Source organism: Schistocerca gregaria, chromosome 6 (assembly GCF_023897955.1).
Source record: "Schistocerca gregaria isolate iqSchGreg1 chromosome 6, iqSchGreg1.2, whole genome shotgun sequence".
NCBI lineage: Eukaryota > Metazoa > Arthropoda > Insecta > Orthoptera > Acrididae > Schistocerca > Schistocerca gregaria.
The window spans coordinates 88,298,462-88,313,451 of NC_064925.1; the positions used below are offsets into that span (position 1 = coordinate 88,298,462).

Here is a 14,990-nt window from a genome sequence, read left to right on the forward strand (position 1 = left end):
TGGAGGCACACTTTGGAGATCGCATTCTGGCTCTGGGGTACCCAGAGATCACTGGCATGACTCTCTATTGGTCGCCATCTGAACAAGTGCGACTCCTTTTTGTGGGGCTGTATTAAATACGAAGTCCACAGGAAAAAAACCCTACCACTGATGTGCTGAAAAGAGCCATTCAGGAGGTCATCGACAGCGTCGATGTTCCGACACTTCAGTGAGTCACGCAGAATTTCGCTATTCGTCTGCGCCACATCATCGCCAATGATGGCAGGCATATCGAACATGTCACAACCTTAATCCGAATATCTGTAGTGACGTTTACATGTTGAATAAAGTGTGTTCACGCCATACTTTGTAACTAATTTACGTTTATTGCATATAGTTCTATAATTGTTACCCTGTACATCATGTTGCGAGTAGTGACATCACACTGGTAGGAAGATGTTGTCCACTAAGTAAGTGCCAAGCAATGCAGCAATTCGGTTGTCGCGTGGTGTAGCAGTGGGCAGCCGAAATTGATGTGGTCGATGTTCTCCTTTGCACTTTCCTTTGATCAGCTTTAGTCGCAAGACATTTAACCGCAATAAATATCTCACTTCTTTTCTTCTCTGCTACTCTTATGACATACTATTTCATTCGTCATTCTGTCAGTTCATTTTATTTTAAGTTTTTTTCCCCTCGTCCTCTTTCTTTTTGACTGTCCACAATTCGGTGCCTTATAATACCACACTCCAGACAAATTATTTGGCGAATTTATTCCTTAGACCTATCAGCATTCTTTTTCCTGACAACAAAGCTTTCTCATTTTCAAAGGCTATTTTACCTAAAGGCACTCTAAACCATATTTCTTCTGCAGCCGCTCAGTTTTCTTAACGAACATCTTATCTAAAATTTATTTTTGTCTCAAGTTTACTCCTCTCGACCGTATTTCATGTTGGCTGTGTCTTCTCACTTTGATCTTTCCAACATTTAACGACACACAGTATACTCTTCCCTTAGTTTCACGACCCTGGCCACCTCAAATACTAGTCCTTCCTGTGACCCAGCCATCTCAGCTTGATTAACTGCACACTTAACTGTCGTTATTCTTTTTCCTCTTCCTGTTCTGATTTAGTCTATACTAACGCCTTGTCTGATACTTTTTCAGAATACATATTGAAGATCATTGGGGACAAATTATATACTTTTTCAACGTTATGAAATATATGCATTTTATTCTCATTCACTATGCACACCTTTCATATTTAATTCTTTTCGCAATTCTTTCATCATTTTACAACTGCAGTGTGATGCCTGTACGGGTTGACAATTTTCTACGGAAATAATACGCTGGTCAGTGAGAGAGGATGGGCGCAGGATATTTTATGTTATTTATGAATCCAGTTTAGAAGTCTTCCTGTAGTAGTGGCCATGATGGCTTCCCTTTTCCTTCGCTGGTCCATGCCGTAGGGAGCATGTGAGACCAGCTTGTATGCTGTGTAGTGCCCGAAGTTTCCCTCTCCATAGTCTCACAACTTTTAATACCAACCGTGAAGCTTAACTTCTCGCTCTATCGCTGCAAAGTAGACTCGGTGACTGTGACCGTCTTCTGACGAATCACGAACCTTTTTCCGGTCTTCGGGAGGCTAGCCAGAACGGCATCGTGTTCCGCGGCGGTCACGTGTCCCCGGACTTGACGGGTTAGGGGCGAAACATTTCTCGCGATTCAACGATCCCGGATACCCTCTGGAGACATGGAACCCGGTCAGTTCATTTCGGTTCCTGCTTGCTGGTGGAGGTGTTAGCTCGCGATGCTGATATCGGTAAGCGTGTGTGGACTCAGTGAATGCCAACTTAGTTGGTTATAATGCACTTCCAGCGCTAGAGATTCGTTAGTGAGAGAGCATTATGTTTTTTTCGTTTCTCATAAATTTTGCTTCGTAAATTCGATGATTCGTGAGTAATGTTTTACTTGGGGTCCGACCTTCTTTCGTCACTAGCGCGAGTACAGCTAGGGTTCTATCGGAGGAAAGATTCTTGTCCTCAAATCTGCAGTATCGCCTTCAGCTTCTCTTCTTTACACTTTTTCTTGAGATACGCGTGTGGAGGTAAGTTTCTAGATTGTAACTTCGCAAAACGGGCTCATGTCCGCTGTGCCAGAACACGCGAGCAGGTTGCGTATTCCATAGCAACTTCTCAGCCTTGCAGTGATTTTATTTTCTTCGCTTAGACGAGTGTTGCTACGATTGATATTCACGTGAGTTACTTGATGTTCGTTGAGGAGGCGACTTAGACTCTTTCTTATTTTGACATTTACCCCTTACTCTGTCTTCTCTACGGTAGTGGCAAGAGCATGACGGTATTTCCATTCTCTCCGAAAAATGTTAACGTAACTATTTAGCAACAACGATCCGACTTCTTAGTCCTCTTCCCGCTACTTGTTTTGTTCTTCGCCATTGTGGAGAGGGCAGACTACTGAATCAATGTTTCCATCCCCCCCCCCCCTAAAGTTATGTTCAATAATAACTGAAAAAGTGCAAATAACGACCTTCTTTTCTTCGTACACTACTGGCCATTAAAATTGCTACACCACGCAGATGACGTGCTACAGACACGAAATTTAACCGACAGGAAGAAGATCCTGTGATATGCAAATGATTAGCTTTTCAGAGCATTCACACAAGGTTGGCGCCGGTTGCCACACCTACAACGTGCTGACATGAGGAAAGTTTACAACCGATTTCTCATACACAAACAGCAGTTGACCGGCGTTGGTGAAAAGTTGTTGTGATGCCCCGTGACAGGAAGAGAAATGCGTACCATCACGTTTCCGACTTTGATAAAGGTCGGATTGTAGCCTATCGCGACTGCGGTTTATCCCATCGCGACGTTGCTGCTCGCCTTGGTCGAGATCCAATGACTGTTAGCAGAATATGGAATCGGTGGGTTCAGGAGCGTAATACAGAACGTCGTGCTGGATCCCAACGGCCTCGTATCACTAGCAGTCGAGATGACAGGCATCTTATCCGCATGGCTGTAACGGATCGTGCAGCCACGTCTCGATCCCTGAGTCAACAGATGGGGACGTCTGCAAGACAACAATCATCTGCACGAACAGTTCGACGACCTTTGTAGCAGCATGGACTATCACCTCGGAGACCATGGCTACGGTTACCCTTGACGCTGCATCACAGACAGGAGCGCCTGCGGTGGTGTACTCAACGATGAACCTGGGTGCACTAATGGCAAAACGTAATTTTTTCGGATGAATCCAGGTTCTGTTTACAGCATCATGATGGTCGCATCCATGTTTGGCGACATCGCGCTCAACGCACATTGGAAGCGTGTATTCGTCATCGCCATACTGGCGTATTACCTGGCGTGATGGTATGGGGTGCCATTGGTTACACGTCTCGATCACTTCTTGTTCGCATTGACGGCACTTTGAACAGTGCACGTTACATTTCAGATGTGTTACTACCCGTGGCTCTACCCTTTATTCGATCTCTGCGAAACGCCACATTTCAGCAGATAATGCGCGACCGCATATTGCAGGTCCTGTACGGGCCTTTCTGGATACAGAAAATGTTCGACTGCTGCCCTGGCCAACACATTCTCCAGATCTCTCACCAATTGAAAACGTCTGGCCAATGGTGGCCGAGCAACTGGCTCGTCACAATACGCCAGTCACTACTCTGGATGAACTGTGGTATCGTGTTGAAGCTGCATGGACAGCTACATGTACACGCCATCCAAGCTCTGTTTGACTCAATGCCCAGGCGTATCAAGGCCGTTATTATGGCCAGAGGTAGTTGTTCTTGGTACTGATTTCTCAGGATCTTTGCACCCAAATTGCGTGAAAATGTAATGATATGTCGGTTTTAGTATAATATATCTGTCCAATGAATACCCGTTTATCATCTGCATTTCTCCTTGGTGTAGAAATTTTAATGGCCAGTAGTGTGTTTATGCAAGATCTGGTTTACGCTCTTTTTGTAATAAAGAGGTCATACTAATGTCTAGCTGCATTCATCAGCTCAATAAAACTCCCTTCCCACGTAAGTACAGCTTCTAAGCAGCCATTAACCATTACGACTAGCAAATTAATGAATTGCTGAATAATTGCGTTGCTTAGTCCGTCTCCAAGAGGTCGTTCGGATCTCGCGCTTTCTTTGTTGGGACCGAATCTGTTTTCGTACAACCGCTGGGACAATTGTACTTACGGAACCGCTTACAATTAAATCAAATTCTTCCCTTCCGAATTCCAGTTGATGTGGTGAAAGTTGGTTGTCTTATCCTGAATAGGTGATGTAAAGTTTGGATTAAATAACTATCGCCTATTCACTAAATTTATTAGTTCAGGAATTTTTCCCAGTTCCCATAGAAAAATGCTTAAAAGAAACAAAACACCGCTTCATCCAACGCCCGTGTAATCGGTTCCCTCACCGCCAGTTTCTTTCTGCTTTAAGTGTGACGTCGGAAGAGAAATAGTATTAATAGAATCAACAGTGTCGAGTTAATAAACGTTGTCACCGATTTAACATTACATTATTGGTACATAAAAATTATTTTAAATGCCTACAATTAATTCCACTGTAGAAAGTAACCTAATGCTATTTTCTTGTACCCGGCACTGGCTAAGAAGTCTGACCCCATAGCGCCAGACAATTAAGAACCATCGAACACTCACGTGCAGTGGTATCCCAACTAGGGACAAGAGCCGAACGAGTCACGATTAGCACTTAAGCGAGGCCCAGAGCACGCCGCTGGGCACGGAGAGATGTCGATACAACGGGACACGCCAGAAATTGCTGCGCACTGATGAGAAGTTGATTTTTCGTGACCTGCGCTTGATGTTGCTGCTGCTTTCAGTTGACTATTAAGGCCTAAGAAAAAGGAGTGTCTCCAGCAGAAGTGATGTCGTTAAAGATTTGAAATAGATAACAACCTCCGATAATGTTTCATTCGAAGTGCTGAGAGACACATGTTACGCGGGGAAAGTGTGCTACTGCGATTTAATTTTACACCCGCCACATTAGGCGTATTAGTACGCTGTTTGACAGGTTGCTAAGGACACATTTAGTGTCAGAGTTATAAAGGGGGATAGCAGCTCATGAACAACAACGCAGCGCCAAAGAAACTGGTACACCTTCCTAATATCGTGTAGGGCCCCCGGGAGCACGCAAAAGTGGCGCACATTGACGTGGCATGGCATCGACTAACACCTGTTAGGGAACTCACCCCATGAATCCTACAGGGCTGTCCATAAATCGCTGATAGTACGACAGGGTGGAGATCTCTCCTGAACAGCACGTTGCAAGACCTCCCAGATATGCTGAATAACGTTCACGTCTGGCGAGTTTGGCAGCTAGCGGAAGTATTTAAACTCAGTATTCCTGGAGCCACTCTAGCAATTCTGGACTTGTGTGGTGTCGTATTGTATTGCTGTAATTGCCCACGTCCGTCGGAATGCACAATGGACATGAATGGATGCAGAACATCAGACGGGATGCTTACGTCTACATCTACATCTACATGACTACTCTGCAATTCACATTTAAGTGCTTGGCAGAGGGTTCATCGAACCACAATCATACTATCTCTCTACAATTCCACTCCCGAACAGCGAGCGGGAAAAACGAACACCTAAACCTTTCTGTTCGAGCTCTGATTTCTCTTATTTTATTTTGATGATCATTCCTACCTATGTAGGTTGGGCTCAACAAAATATTTTCGCATTCGGAAGAGAAAGTTGGTGACTGAAATTTCGTAAAAAGGTCTCGCCGCGACGAAAAACGTCTATGCTGTAATGACTTCCATCCCAACTCGTGTATCATATCTGCCACACTCTCTCCCCTATAACGCGATAATACAAAACGAGCTGCCCTTTTTTGCACCCTCTCGATGTCCTCCGTCAATCCCACCTGGTAAGGATCCCACACCGCGCAGCAATATTCTAACAGAGGACGAACGAGTGTAGTGTAAGCTGTCTCTTTAGTGGACTTGTTGCATCTTCTAAGTGTCCTGCCAATGAAACGCAACCTTTGGCTCGCCTTCCCGACAATATTATCTATGTGGTCCTTCCAACTGAAGTTGTTCGTAATTTTAACACCCAGGTACTTAGTTGAATTGACATCCTTGAGAATTGTACTATTTATCGAGTAATCGAATTCCAACGGATTTCTTTTGGAACTCATGTGGATCATCTCACACTTTTCGTTATTTAGCGTCAACTGCCACCTGACACACCATACAGCAATCTTTTCTAAATCGCTTTGCAACTGATACTGGTCTTCGGATGACCTTACTAGACGGTAAATTACAGCATCATCTGCGAACAGTCTAAGAGAACTGCTCAGATTGTCACCCAGGTCATTTATATAGATCAGGAACAGCAGAGGTCCCAGGACGCTTCCCTGGGGAACACCTGATATCACTTCAGTTTTACTCGATGATTTGCCGCCTATTACTACGAACTGCGACCTTCCTGACAGGAAATCACGAATCCAGTCGCACAACTGAGATGATACCCCATAGCTCCGCAGCTTTATTAGAAGTCGCTTATGAGGAACGGTGTCAAAAGCTTTCCGGAAATCTAGAAATACGGAATCAACTTGAGATCCCCTGTCGATAGCGGCCATTACTTCGTGCGAATAAAGAGCTAGCTGCGTTGCACAAGAGCGATGTTTTCTGAAGCCATACTGATTACGTGTCAATAGATCGTTCCCTTCGAGGTGATTCATAATGTTTGAATACAGTATATGCTCCAAAACCCTACTGCAAACCGACGTCAATGATATAGGTCTGTAGTTAAATGGATTACTCCTACTACCCTTCTTGGTGCGACCTGCGCAATTTTCCAATCTGTAGGTACAGATCTATCGGTGAGCGAGCGGTTGTATATGAGTGCTAAGTAGGGAGCTATAGTATCAGCGTAATCTGAAAGGAACCTAATCGGTATACAATCTGGACCTGAAGACTTGCCCGTATCAAGCGATTTGAGTTGCTTCGCAACCCCTAAGGTATCTACTTCTAAGAAACTCATGCTAGCAGATGTTCGTGTTTCAAATTCTGGAATATTCCATTCGTCTTCCCTGGTGAAGGAATTTCGGAAAACTGCGTTCAATAACTCCGCTTTAGCGGCACAGTCGTCGATAACAGTACCATCGGCACTGCGATTTTCTACCAAATTTCGAGACAATGTTTCTGCGGTGTGTCTAAGTTAATGTTTGCCAATGTTTACGTCTTATGGCTTTGTTTGCTGCGAACCGTCTGATCACAATGTGTTTTCTCCCTCTACAGACACTGGCCCCTTATATGCATTGTGTGAGAGTTCTGCATTAGGCGTGTCTGTTGGGTCTACGTTGCTGCAATGGATGCGTGTGTGGTGACTTGTGGTGCATGAAGATGAAAGGAAAGGCTGAAACTCGATGCACGCAACACGACCTGCTCCGCCCGAATACCGCCGTACTTGACGTCCAAAGTACCCGCGTCAGGCACTCCAGACATAGGTTTTGCGGCACGGTAGCTCAGCGTGTTCGGTCAGTGAGCTGCTTCGCCTCGGTAATAAAAAAAAAAAAAAAAAAGAAAGAAACAGGATGGAAGGATCAACGAATGAACAATGAACTTTAACGGTTGTCATGTGACGTCGGCAACGACCAAAAAATAGCCGACGGTCGGATGACCAGCAACAGTGTGACACGCTTTCACTCCACTGTTCACTGTGGAGAGGGCGGGATATTAGCATAATAGGACACTGACGCTAAGTCTGGAGGTCACGAGCTGCACGCCACTAGCTCTTCTCCCCTTGCCGGCAAAATACTTCTTCACTCACCATCATTCAACCCGGCTACTGCCTGTCAGCTGTCAGTAGTATTTAGGCAAACTGTCTGTGTGATTCATGACATCTGCCAAATCTTGCTTTCTTTCATACCATTCGTATCCTAATAAGTCCTGTGTGAATAGTATGTATTTTTGACCCACTATTGTTCTACTTGTCTTCCAGCAGTGATGCAAACACTGTCGGAGGAACATCCGCAACTGAACATTATAGCAGTGGTTGAAAATACCGCTTCAGTAGTGTGGTTCTTTTTATTCAAAGTACGACAGGATTCGAGCTCTTATATACCCATCATCAGGTGTTATAACTTTATGCTGTGTTCCCGAGTACTGCGGTGGGGCTGGTGATACATCGCGTCCTGTACTCGTCCACCGTGGCGCTTGGGGTCACAGCACAAAGTTATAACGCCTGATGATGGGCATATACGAGCCCGAAACGGTCGTGTTTTGGATAAAAAGAACCTAACAACTGAACCGATATTTTCAACCTCTGTCAGCGATGATTGTTAAGAATAAACTTGAATGTGTTCACATCATGACTATAAAAATGTTTTCCTTTTAAATTTCCTTTCGGCGACTAGAAACTAATCTAGCATGTACTTTCCGAACACGCATTGCGCAGTCGGGTGGTTAGATTCTTATACACGCACTGCAGTCAATGTGATTTATTTGTCAGTCACTCCATGGCGGCCCATTGCTAAGAAAATGCAGAGTGATTTATTTCAGGTTAATATGTAGCAGAATGATACATTACAGGTACTACTGCAAAGCAGATCTTCGTTGCGCAGAGTAGCTTTTAATATCAGGGCCATGACAAATTATTGTTTGGAATGTTTAGGACACAGTCAACACTTACATGTTTCTATAAAATTGGAAAGCAGTATCAGTAACAGCAGATGGTTGTTCCATTCAATAGGTAGCGTTACGAAGTCTTGATCGTTGTAGGACAAGTTGTTGAGAACTGTGTCAAAGATAATTACTTCTCTTGTTCAAATCACTCATTACTGATATCGGGGAACAGATTCCATATTGCGGTTTCCAGTCCATGATTCAGTATTGTGTACTGAGTTGTGCAGTATTAATTTCAGCAGAGAGTAGCATTGCCAAGTTCTGTTTCAGAACGCTGCAGTATAGAGCATTTCACAGAAGTTACAGTCTAAACATTACGTTACAAACATATTTATAATATTACAATCACAATTTCAAGCACAAATGTAAATGTTTCACATTTAGAAGCACAAACCTGGAAGGTTACAACGGTTGTCGCTAAAACGACTCGTTGGTTGATTCGGGGAGGAGACCAAACAGCGAGGTCATGTGTCTCACCGGACTGGGGAAGGATGTCGGCCATGGCCTTTCAAAGGCACCACCCCGGCATTTACCTGAAGCGATTAACGGAAATCACGGGAAACCTAAATTAGGACGGCCATACGCGAGTTTGAACCGTCGTTCTCCCGAATACGCGTCCAGTCTGCAAACCACTGCGCCATCTCGCTCGGTCGCTAAAATGGTTTATGCTCTCACAGCTGTCGCCTGTACAACTCACTCATGTTCAACAATAGGTTTCTCGCTGCCATTTTGCTATAGCGGGCTTTCCCAAACAGTGTTCCGTGGGAGGTGAATAAATGCTCCAAGATATTTTGAAAATACTATTTTTTTAATTTTATTATGATTTCTGTGTTACTACGAGTTCTGATTTGGAATTGAAGTAATCACTCGATAAAACAAGTTTTCTTATTAAATAAACGAGGTGTTGTATCATAGTACCGGGATTGTCCAAGTGTTCCGTCAGAGAAAAAGTTTGGGAACCCCCGCGTTACCGTACTGCAACATTTCAAAAGTCGGTGTGATAGTGCTAAAACAAGTATGCTGTCTGACCGACACCTTCCGATATTCACCAACTTCTGCCGACTGTGTACTGAACTGAGACAACTAGAGAGTTTCAGGGTATTTGATAGAATGCCAACGGAAAAAGGGAACGGTTCTAATATACCATTTCACCTGACTAATTTTCTGGCAAGAAAAGACTTAAAAGAAAGCTCTTTAGTCTTGAGCAGTTAATTTTGATATAAAATACAGCAGAGGCAAGCGATACAGCGGAGCTAGTTACACTTCCAGACCAAAGAGCTGATGAAAAACATTGACATGGCTTTCCGTTTATGCTCAGTAATTTTTTCTTCAACGTGTGGGTTAAGAGATTCTTAACGAAACACTGAAATAGCTTTGAAGGTATTTATTACAACGCCAATGTCAACAGCATCGTGTGATCTTAGTTTCACGAACTTAAAGATGGTATTATTGTTATTATTATTATTATTATTATTATTATTATTATTACGACAGCACAGCTGTGTCGAAACAGGTCATCCAACAAAATGTTTTTTTAGCGATCTTGCCTTGTGAAGTTTCCTTCACTTACCATATTGTTATTATTACTATTATTACGATTTGAATTCGGATGCGTATGAAAGGAGACTGCAGAATTCAGTCACCTTCTCGATAGCATACGACAAAGCTGCTAAACTGAGACTGCAATGGGTCAATGAATTTGCTTCATAGAAAGTAATAGAATATAAGCACTCCGTCTTCAGGCTACGAGTGGCCTACCGGAACCATCCGACCGCCGTGTCATCCTCAGTGGAGGATGCGGATAGGAGGGGCGTGGGGTCGGCACACCGCTCTCCCGGTCGTTAAGATGGTATTCTTGACCGAAGCCGCTGCTATTCGGTCGAGTAGCTCCTCAATTGGCATCACGAGGTTGAGTGCACCCCGAAAAATGGCAACAGCACATGGCACCCTAGATGGTCACCCATCCAAGTGCCGACCACGCCCGACAGCAGTTAACTTCGGTGATCTCACGGGAACCGGTGTATCCACTGCAGCAAAGCCGTTGCAGAAAGTAATAGAATGCTGAGTATAATTATAGTAAATCACAATTCCTGGTCAGCGATATTTTCTCAGCTATAAGTACATACCTGTTTGTTTTAATTACATTTGATAAATTATGCACTGCTAACAATTTTGACGAGCAAATAAAAATTAAGCTAATGCCAATGCACAGCAGCTCCCATTAACAATAAGATACACATTTGATTTACTGCCAGTCTATTTTAGAAATGCTTTTACAGTAATACATTTAATTTGTTGTGTGCGATATTTCGGCTCTAAAGTTCATTTAAGTAGTATTTCTTTTAATTGTTTTAAGCCTAGTTACAAAATCATAAAATCTGTTACAGCTGCGAGGGGAAAATTGCAAGTTTTGCTGAGAAGAGGGGAGTGGGGAGAGGGAGGGGTAGTGGAGGAGGAGGAGGAGAGGTAGAGATGCAGGCAGCTCCGGCAATCCTGCGACTGGCGCGGGAACACTTCGTCAGGCCTGTGGTCTTGGGTTTCTCCACTGCGCTGCAAGGATGCATTCACACAGAATGTCGTACGAGCACTCTTTGTGGTTCTGCCTGACAGACCGCCTTGAGACACATACTGGCAAACTTGGCATTACTCCTTGAAGTAAAGAAACTTTGCGTCAGACTGCAACTATGCGATCCTCCAGTCTCAGGCGAAGTTTCATTTCTGCATCTAGATGCATACTCCGCAATCCACCATACGGTGCGTGGCGGAGGGTACCTCGTACCACAACTAGCATCTCCTCTCCCTGTTCCACTCCCAAACAGAACGAGGGAAAAATGACTGCCTATATGCCTCTGTACGAGCCCTAATCTCTCTTATCTTATCTTTGTGGTCTTTCCGTGAAATGTGTCGGCGGCAGTAAAATTGTACTGTAGTCAGCCTCAAATGCTAGTTCTCTAAATTTCCTCAGTAGCGATTCGCGAAAAGAACGCCTCCTTACCTCTAGAGCCTCCCACCCGAGTTTCTGAAGCATTTTCGTAACACTCGCGTGATGATCAAACCTACCAGTAACAAATCTAGCAGCCCGCCTCTGAATTGCTTCTATGTCCTCCCTCAATCCGACCTGATAGGGATCCCAAACGCTCGAGCAGTACTCAAGAATAGGTCGTATTACTTTTTTATAAGCGGTTTCCTTTACAGATGAACCACATCTCAAAATTCTACCAATGAACCGAAGACGACTATCCGCCTTCCCCACAACTACCATTACATGCTTGTCCCACTTCACATCGCTCTGTAATGTTACGCTCAAATATTTAATCGACGTGACTGTGTCAAGCGCTACACTACTAAAGGAGTATTCAAACATTACCGGATTCTTTTTCCTATTCATCTGCTTTAATTTACACTTATCTATATTTAGAGATAGCTGCTATTCTTTACACCAATCACACATCCTGTCTAAGTCATCTTGTATCCTCCTACAGTCTCTCAACGACGACACCTTCCCGTACACCACAGCATCATCAGCTAACAGCCGCACATTGCTATCCACCCTATCCAAAAGATCATTTATGTAGATAGAAAACAACAGCGGACCTACCACACTTCCCTGGGGCACTCCAGATGATACCCTCACCACAAGTGATGAACACTCACCATCGAGGACAACGTACTGGGTTCTATTACTCAAGAAGTCTTCGAGCCACTCACATATTCGGGAACCAATCCCATATGCTCGTACCTTACTTAGGAGTCTGCAGTGGGGCACCGAGTCAAACGCTTTCCGGAAGTCAAGGAATATGGCATCTGTCTGATAACCTTCATCCATGGTTCGCATGATATCATGTGAAAAAAGGGCAAGTTGCGTTTCGCAGGAGCGATGCTTTCTGAAGCCATGCTGATGCATGGACAGCAACTTCTCTGTCTCAAGTGGATTTCCCTAACTATCCGAGCGCCTGCGCCCCCTACAGCACCATCGACGACGGCATTCTGTAATGCGTCTACTACGACCTTCGCTGGCGGTAACAGCAGTGACGTCACTGTTTGGCGGTGGTACCGCTAGCGGGTTCCCGGGTGACGCTCGCACACGCCCGGGCCCGCGTGCTGTCCCCCTAGCGGCTGCTGGTGCCACTGCGGCATCAGCATTCGGCAGGCGGCGCTCATTGTTCCGCGAGGCTGGTCTGTTCGCGCGTCGGCGTGTGCGTGAGTGCGGCTGCCAATGGGTGCCGAGACAATGGCGGCGATCTGCGGCACACCTGTCGCTAACGAACCGGGCCTGTACTGTCGTCGTGTCGCGCTAATTACCGTCGCTTCTGGCGGACCACCGCGCCACTGGGCGGGGTCAGCGACCTCGCACTAACTGCCGCAATAACTTCAGCAAGCACGGACGTGATGGCCCAGAACGCTATAATCGCTGCCCGCCGCGAGACGGAGACCCGTTTATTCTGAATCTGGGGAACTACGGCCACAATCATAGATGGAAACATAAAAGACCAAAAGACATACTTGTAAGGACATAACATCTATGGCCAAGCACACGCAAACATAACGGCACAGGCGAGCCCCTGTTAATCAGACGCCATTACTGGATATCCAGCTGGAATACACTGCCGAATAACTGGCAACACACAGGGAAGCCGTACCGTACACTGCATGCAAACAAGCTCCACACATCCCCCACACAGTGAGATGCTCTATGGCCCATCTCCCACTACTGTATAACGATCTTGATTGTTCCAGGAATGTAGCAGCTGCAGCAACTGGGACACATCGCCATCGCTTGTCACGGTAATGATGCATCATATCTATACTAACAAATCCAACCTTGCATGAACTATCGCAGCTAGTAAGCCACTACTACTCTTACTACCCATCCCACTATCGCAGAGTTTTTTTTTCCCCACGGCACGAGCCATGGCACTTTTTTCCCTCTGCTCTTCAAATCGCTACCATCACTCTCGTTTCGTCCACTATCTATCACCTGATGGACCGTGTTAATGCGTAGTCTTACCCAGATGCACGGACAACATCACACCCAGCATCTTGTGGTCCACTTACTAGATAACTAACATGTACGGAGGTGACAGTAGAACTTTTGGTCTGGTCACCAGGTTGGTGCGGGCGTGGAGGGGCCCCATCTCTTTAAAAGGAGCTCCCTCTGGTGGCGCTGTGGACGCGAGACGAGGGAAGGAAAGTGTGTGGCCGAGCTCTTCTAGGCGCTTTAGTCTGGAACCGCGCGACCACTACGGTCGCAGGTTCGAATCCTGCCTCAGGCGTGGATGTGTGTGATGTCCTTAGGTTAGTCAGATCACCTCAGATGTTGAGTTTCATAGTGCTTAGAGCCATGTGAACCATTTGATTTGTTAAGTCCCATAGTGCTCGGAGCCATGTGAACCATTTGAAGGAAAGTGAGCAAGCTGTAAGGGGTCCGTAGGCCCTCACTATAACTTTGCACTCGGCACAAGTCGATAGGGCGAACAATCGATTGTGACGTGTTGAGAGAGCGATTGTCGAGCTGCGCCAGTGTGGTTGACGGGAATGGTGTGTGTGTGGAGGCCATTGTTGAAATACAGGGTCTTTAACCGAGAAGGGTGTCGCCTTCGCCTTGGTTAGACCCCTGTATAATAGATTAATACCGAGAAAGTGAAGAAGTATCATTATGAAAGTGATCAGTGACGTTACTAGTGCCGATATTTGGCTTCGCGTCTACCGCGACGGCCTAACCTTGGATTGCAGTGTTGGATGCAGTGATGGATTAGTGTGTGACGATAATGGCAAATGAAGAAAGCCTGTGCTGAGATTTGCCGTAATTAGATATGTATGATGAAGGCAGTGGCTGTCTCCTTTTTGTGTTTTGAGGAGAATATAAGTTCGTAATCAGTAAAACTGTGTTGGTGTTCCTTATAACCAGACATTCAGTATTATAGTATTGAACAGAACGAACTGGAAAGTAACAACTTCCGTAGCAGTCAATTCCGATTACCAGCCCCATTAGGTGCACGGTCATGTTAATAATAAATGTGCTGCTCCAAACAATTTTTTCTGACTGTGTTGCTCGCTTCTTCAACCGACGGTATGCCGGGAATAGGTGATTGCGAAAAGGAGTGCTTCATATGTATGTCGCAGTCATGGATGTTTAGGAGCTACAGCAGTTATAACTCTACCTGTCATCCATAGATAAATATAATAGTCTGAAAGAGCCAAAATTGCGTAGAATTTATCGAAATTAATAACTTTTAGTATCATTAATTGTTGCTGCAAGGAACGTATGATCACAGTTTTGTATAAAGTCTTTCACTGTGTCAGGTCCTCGGATTAATAATTCTGTTTTC

General features: G+C 45.0%; 1 protein-coding gene and 1 pseudogene across 1 annotated transcript in view; both read right to left on the minus strand.

Moving 5' to 3' along the window:
• LOC126277956 (uncharacterized) overlaps window positions 1–14,990 on the minus strand; it is a 564,263-nt gene that overhangs the window by 69,474 nt on the left and 479,799 nt on the right. The window lies entirely within an intron of this gene.
• LOC126279286 (5S ribosomal RNA) lies at window positions 10,590–10,707 on the minus strand (annotated as a pseudogene).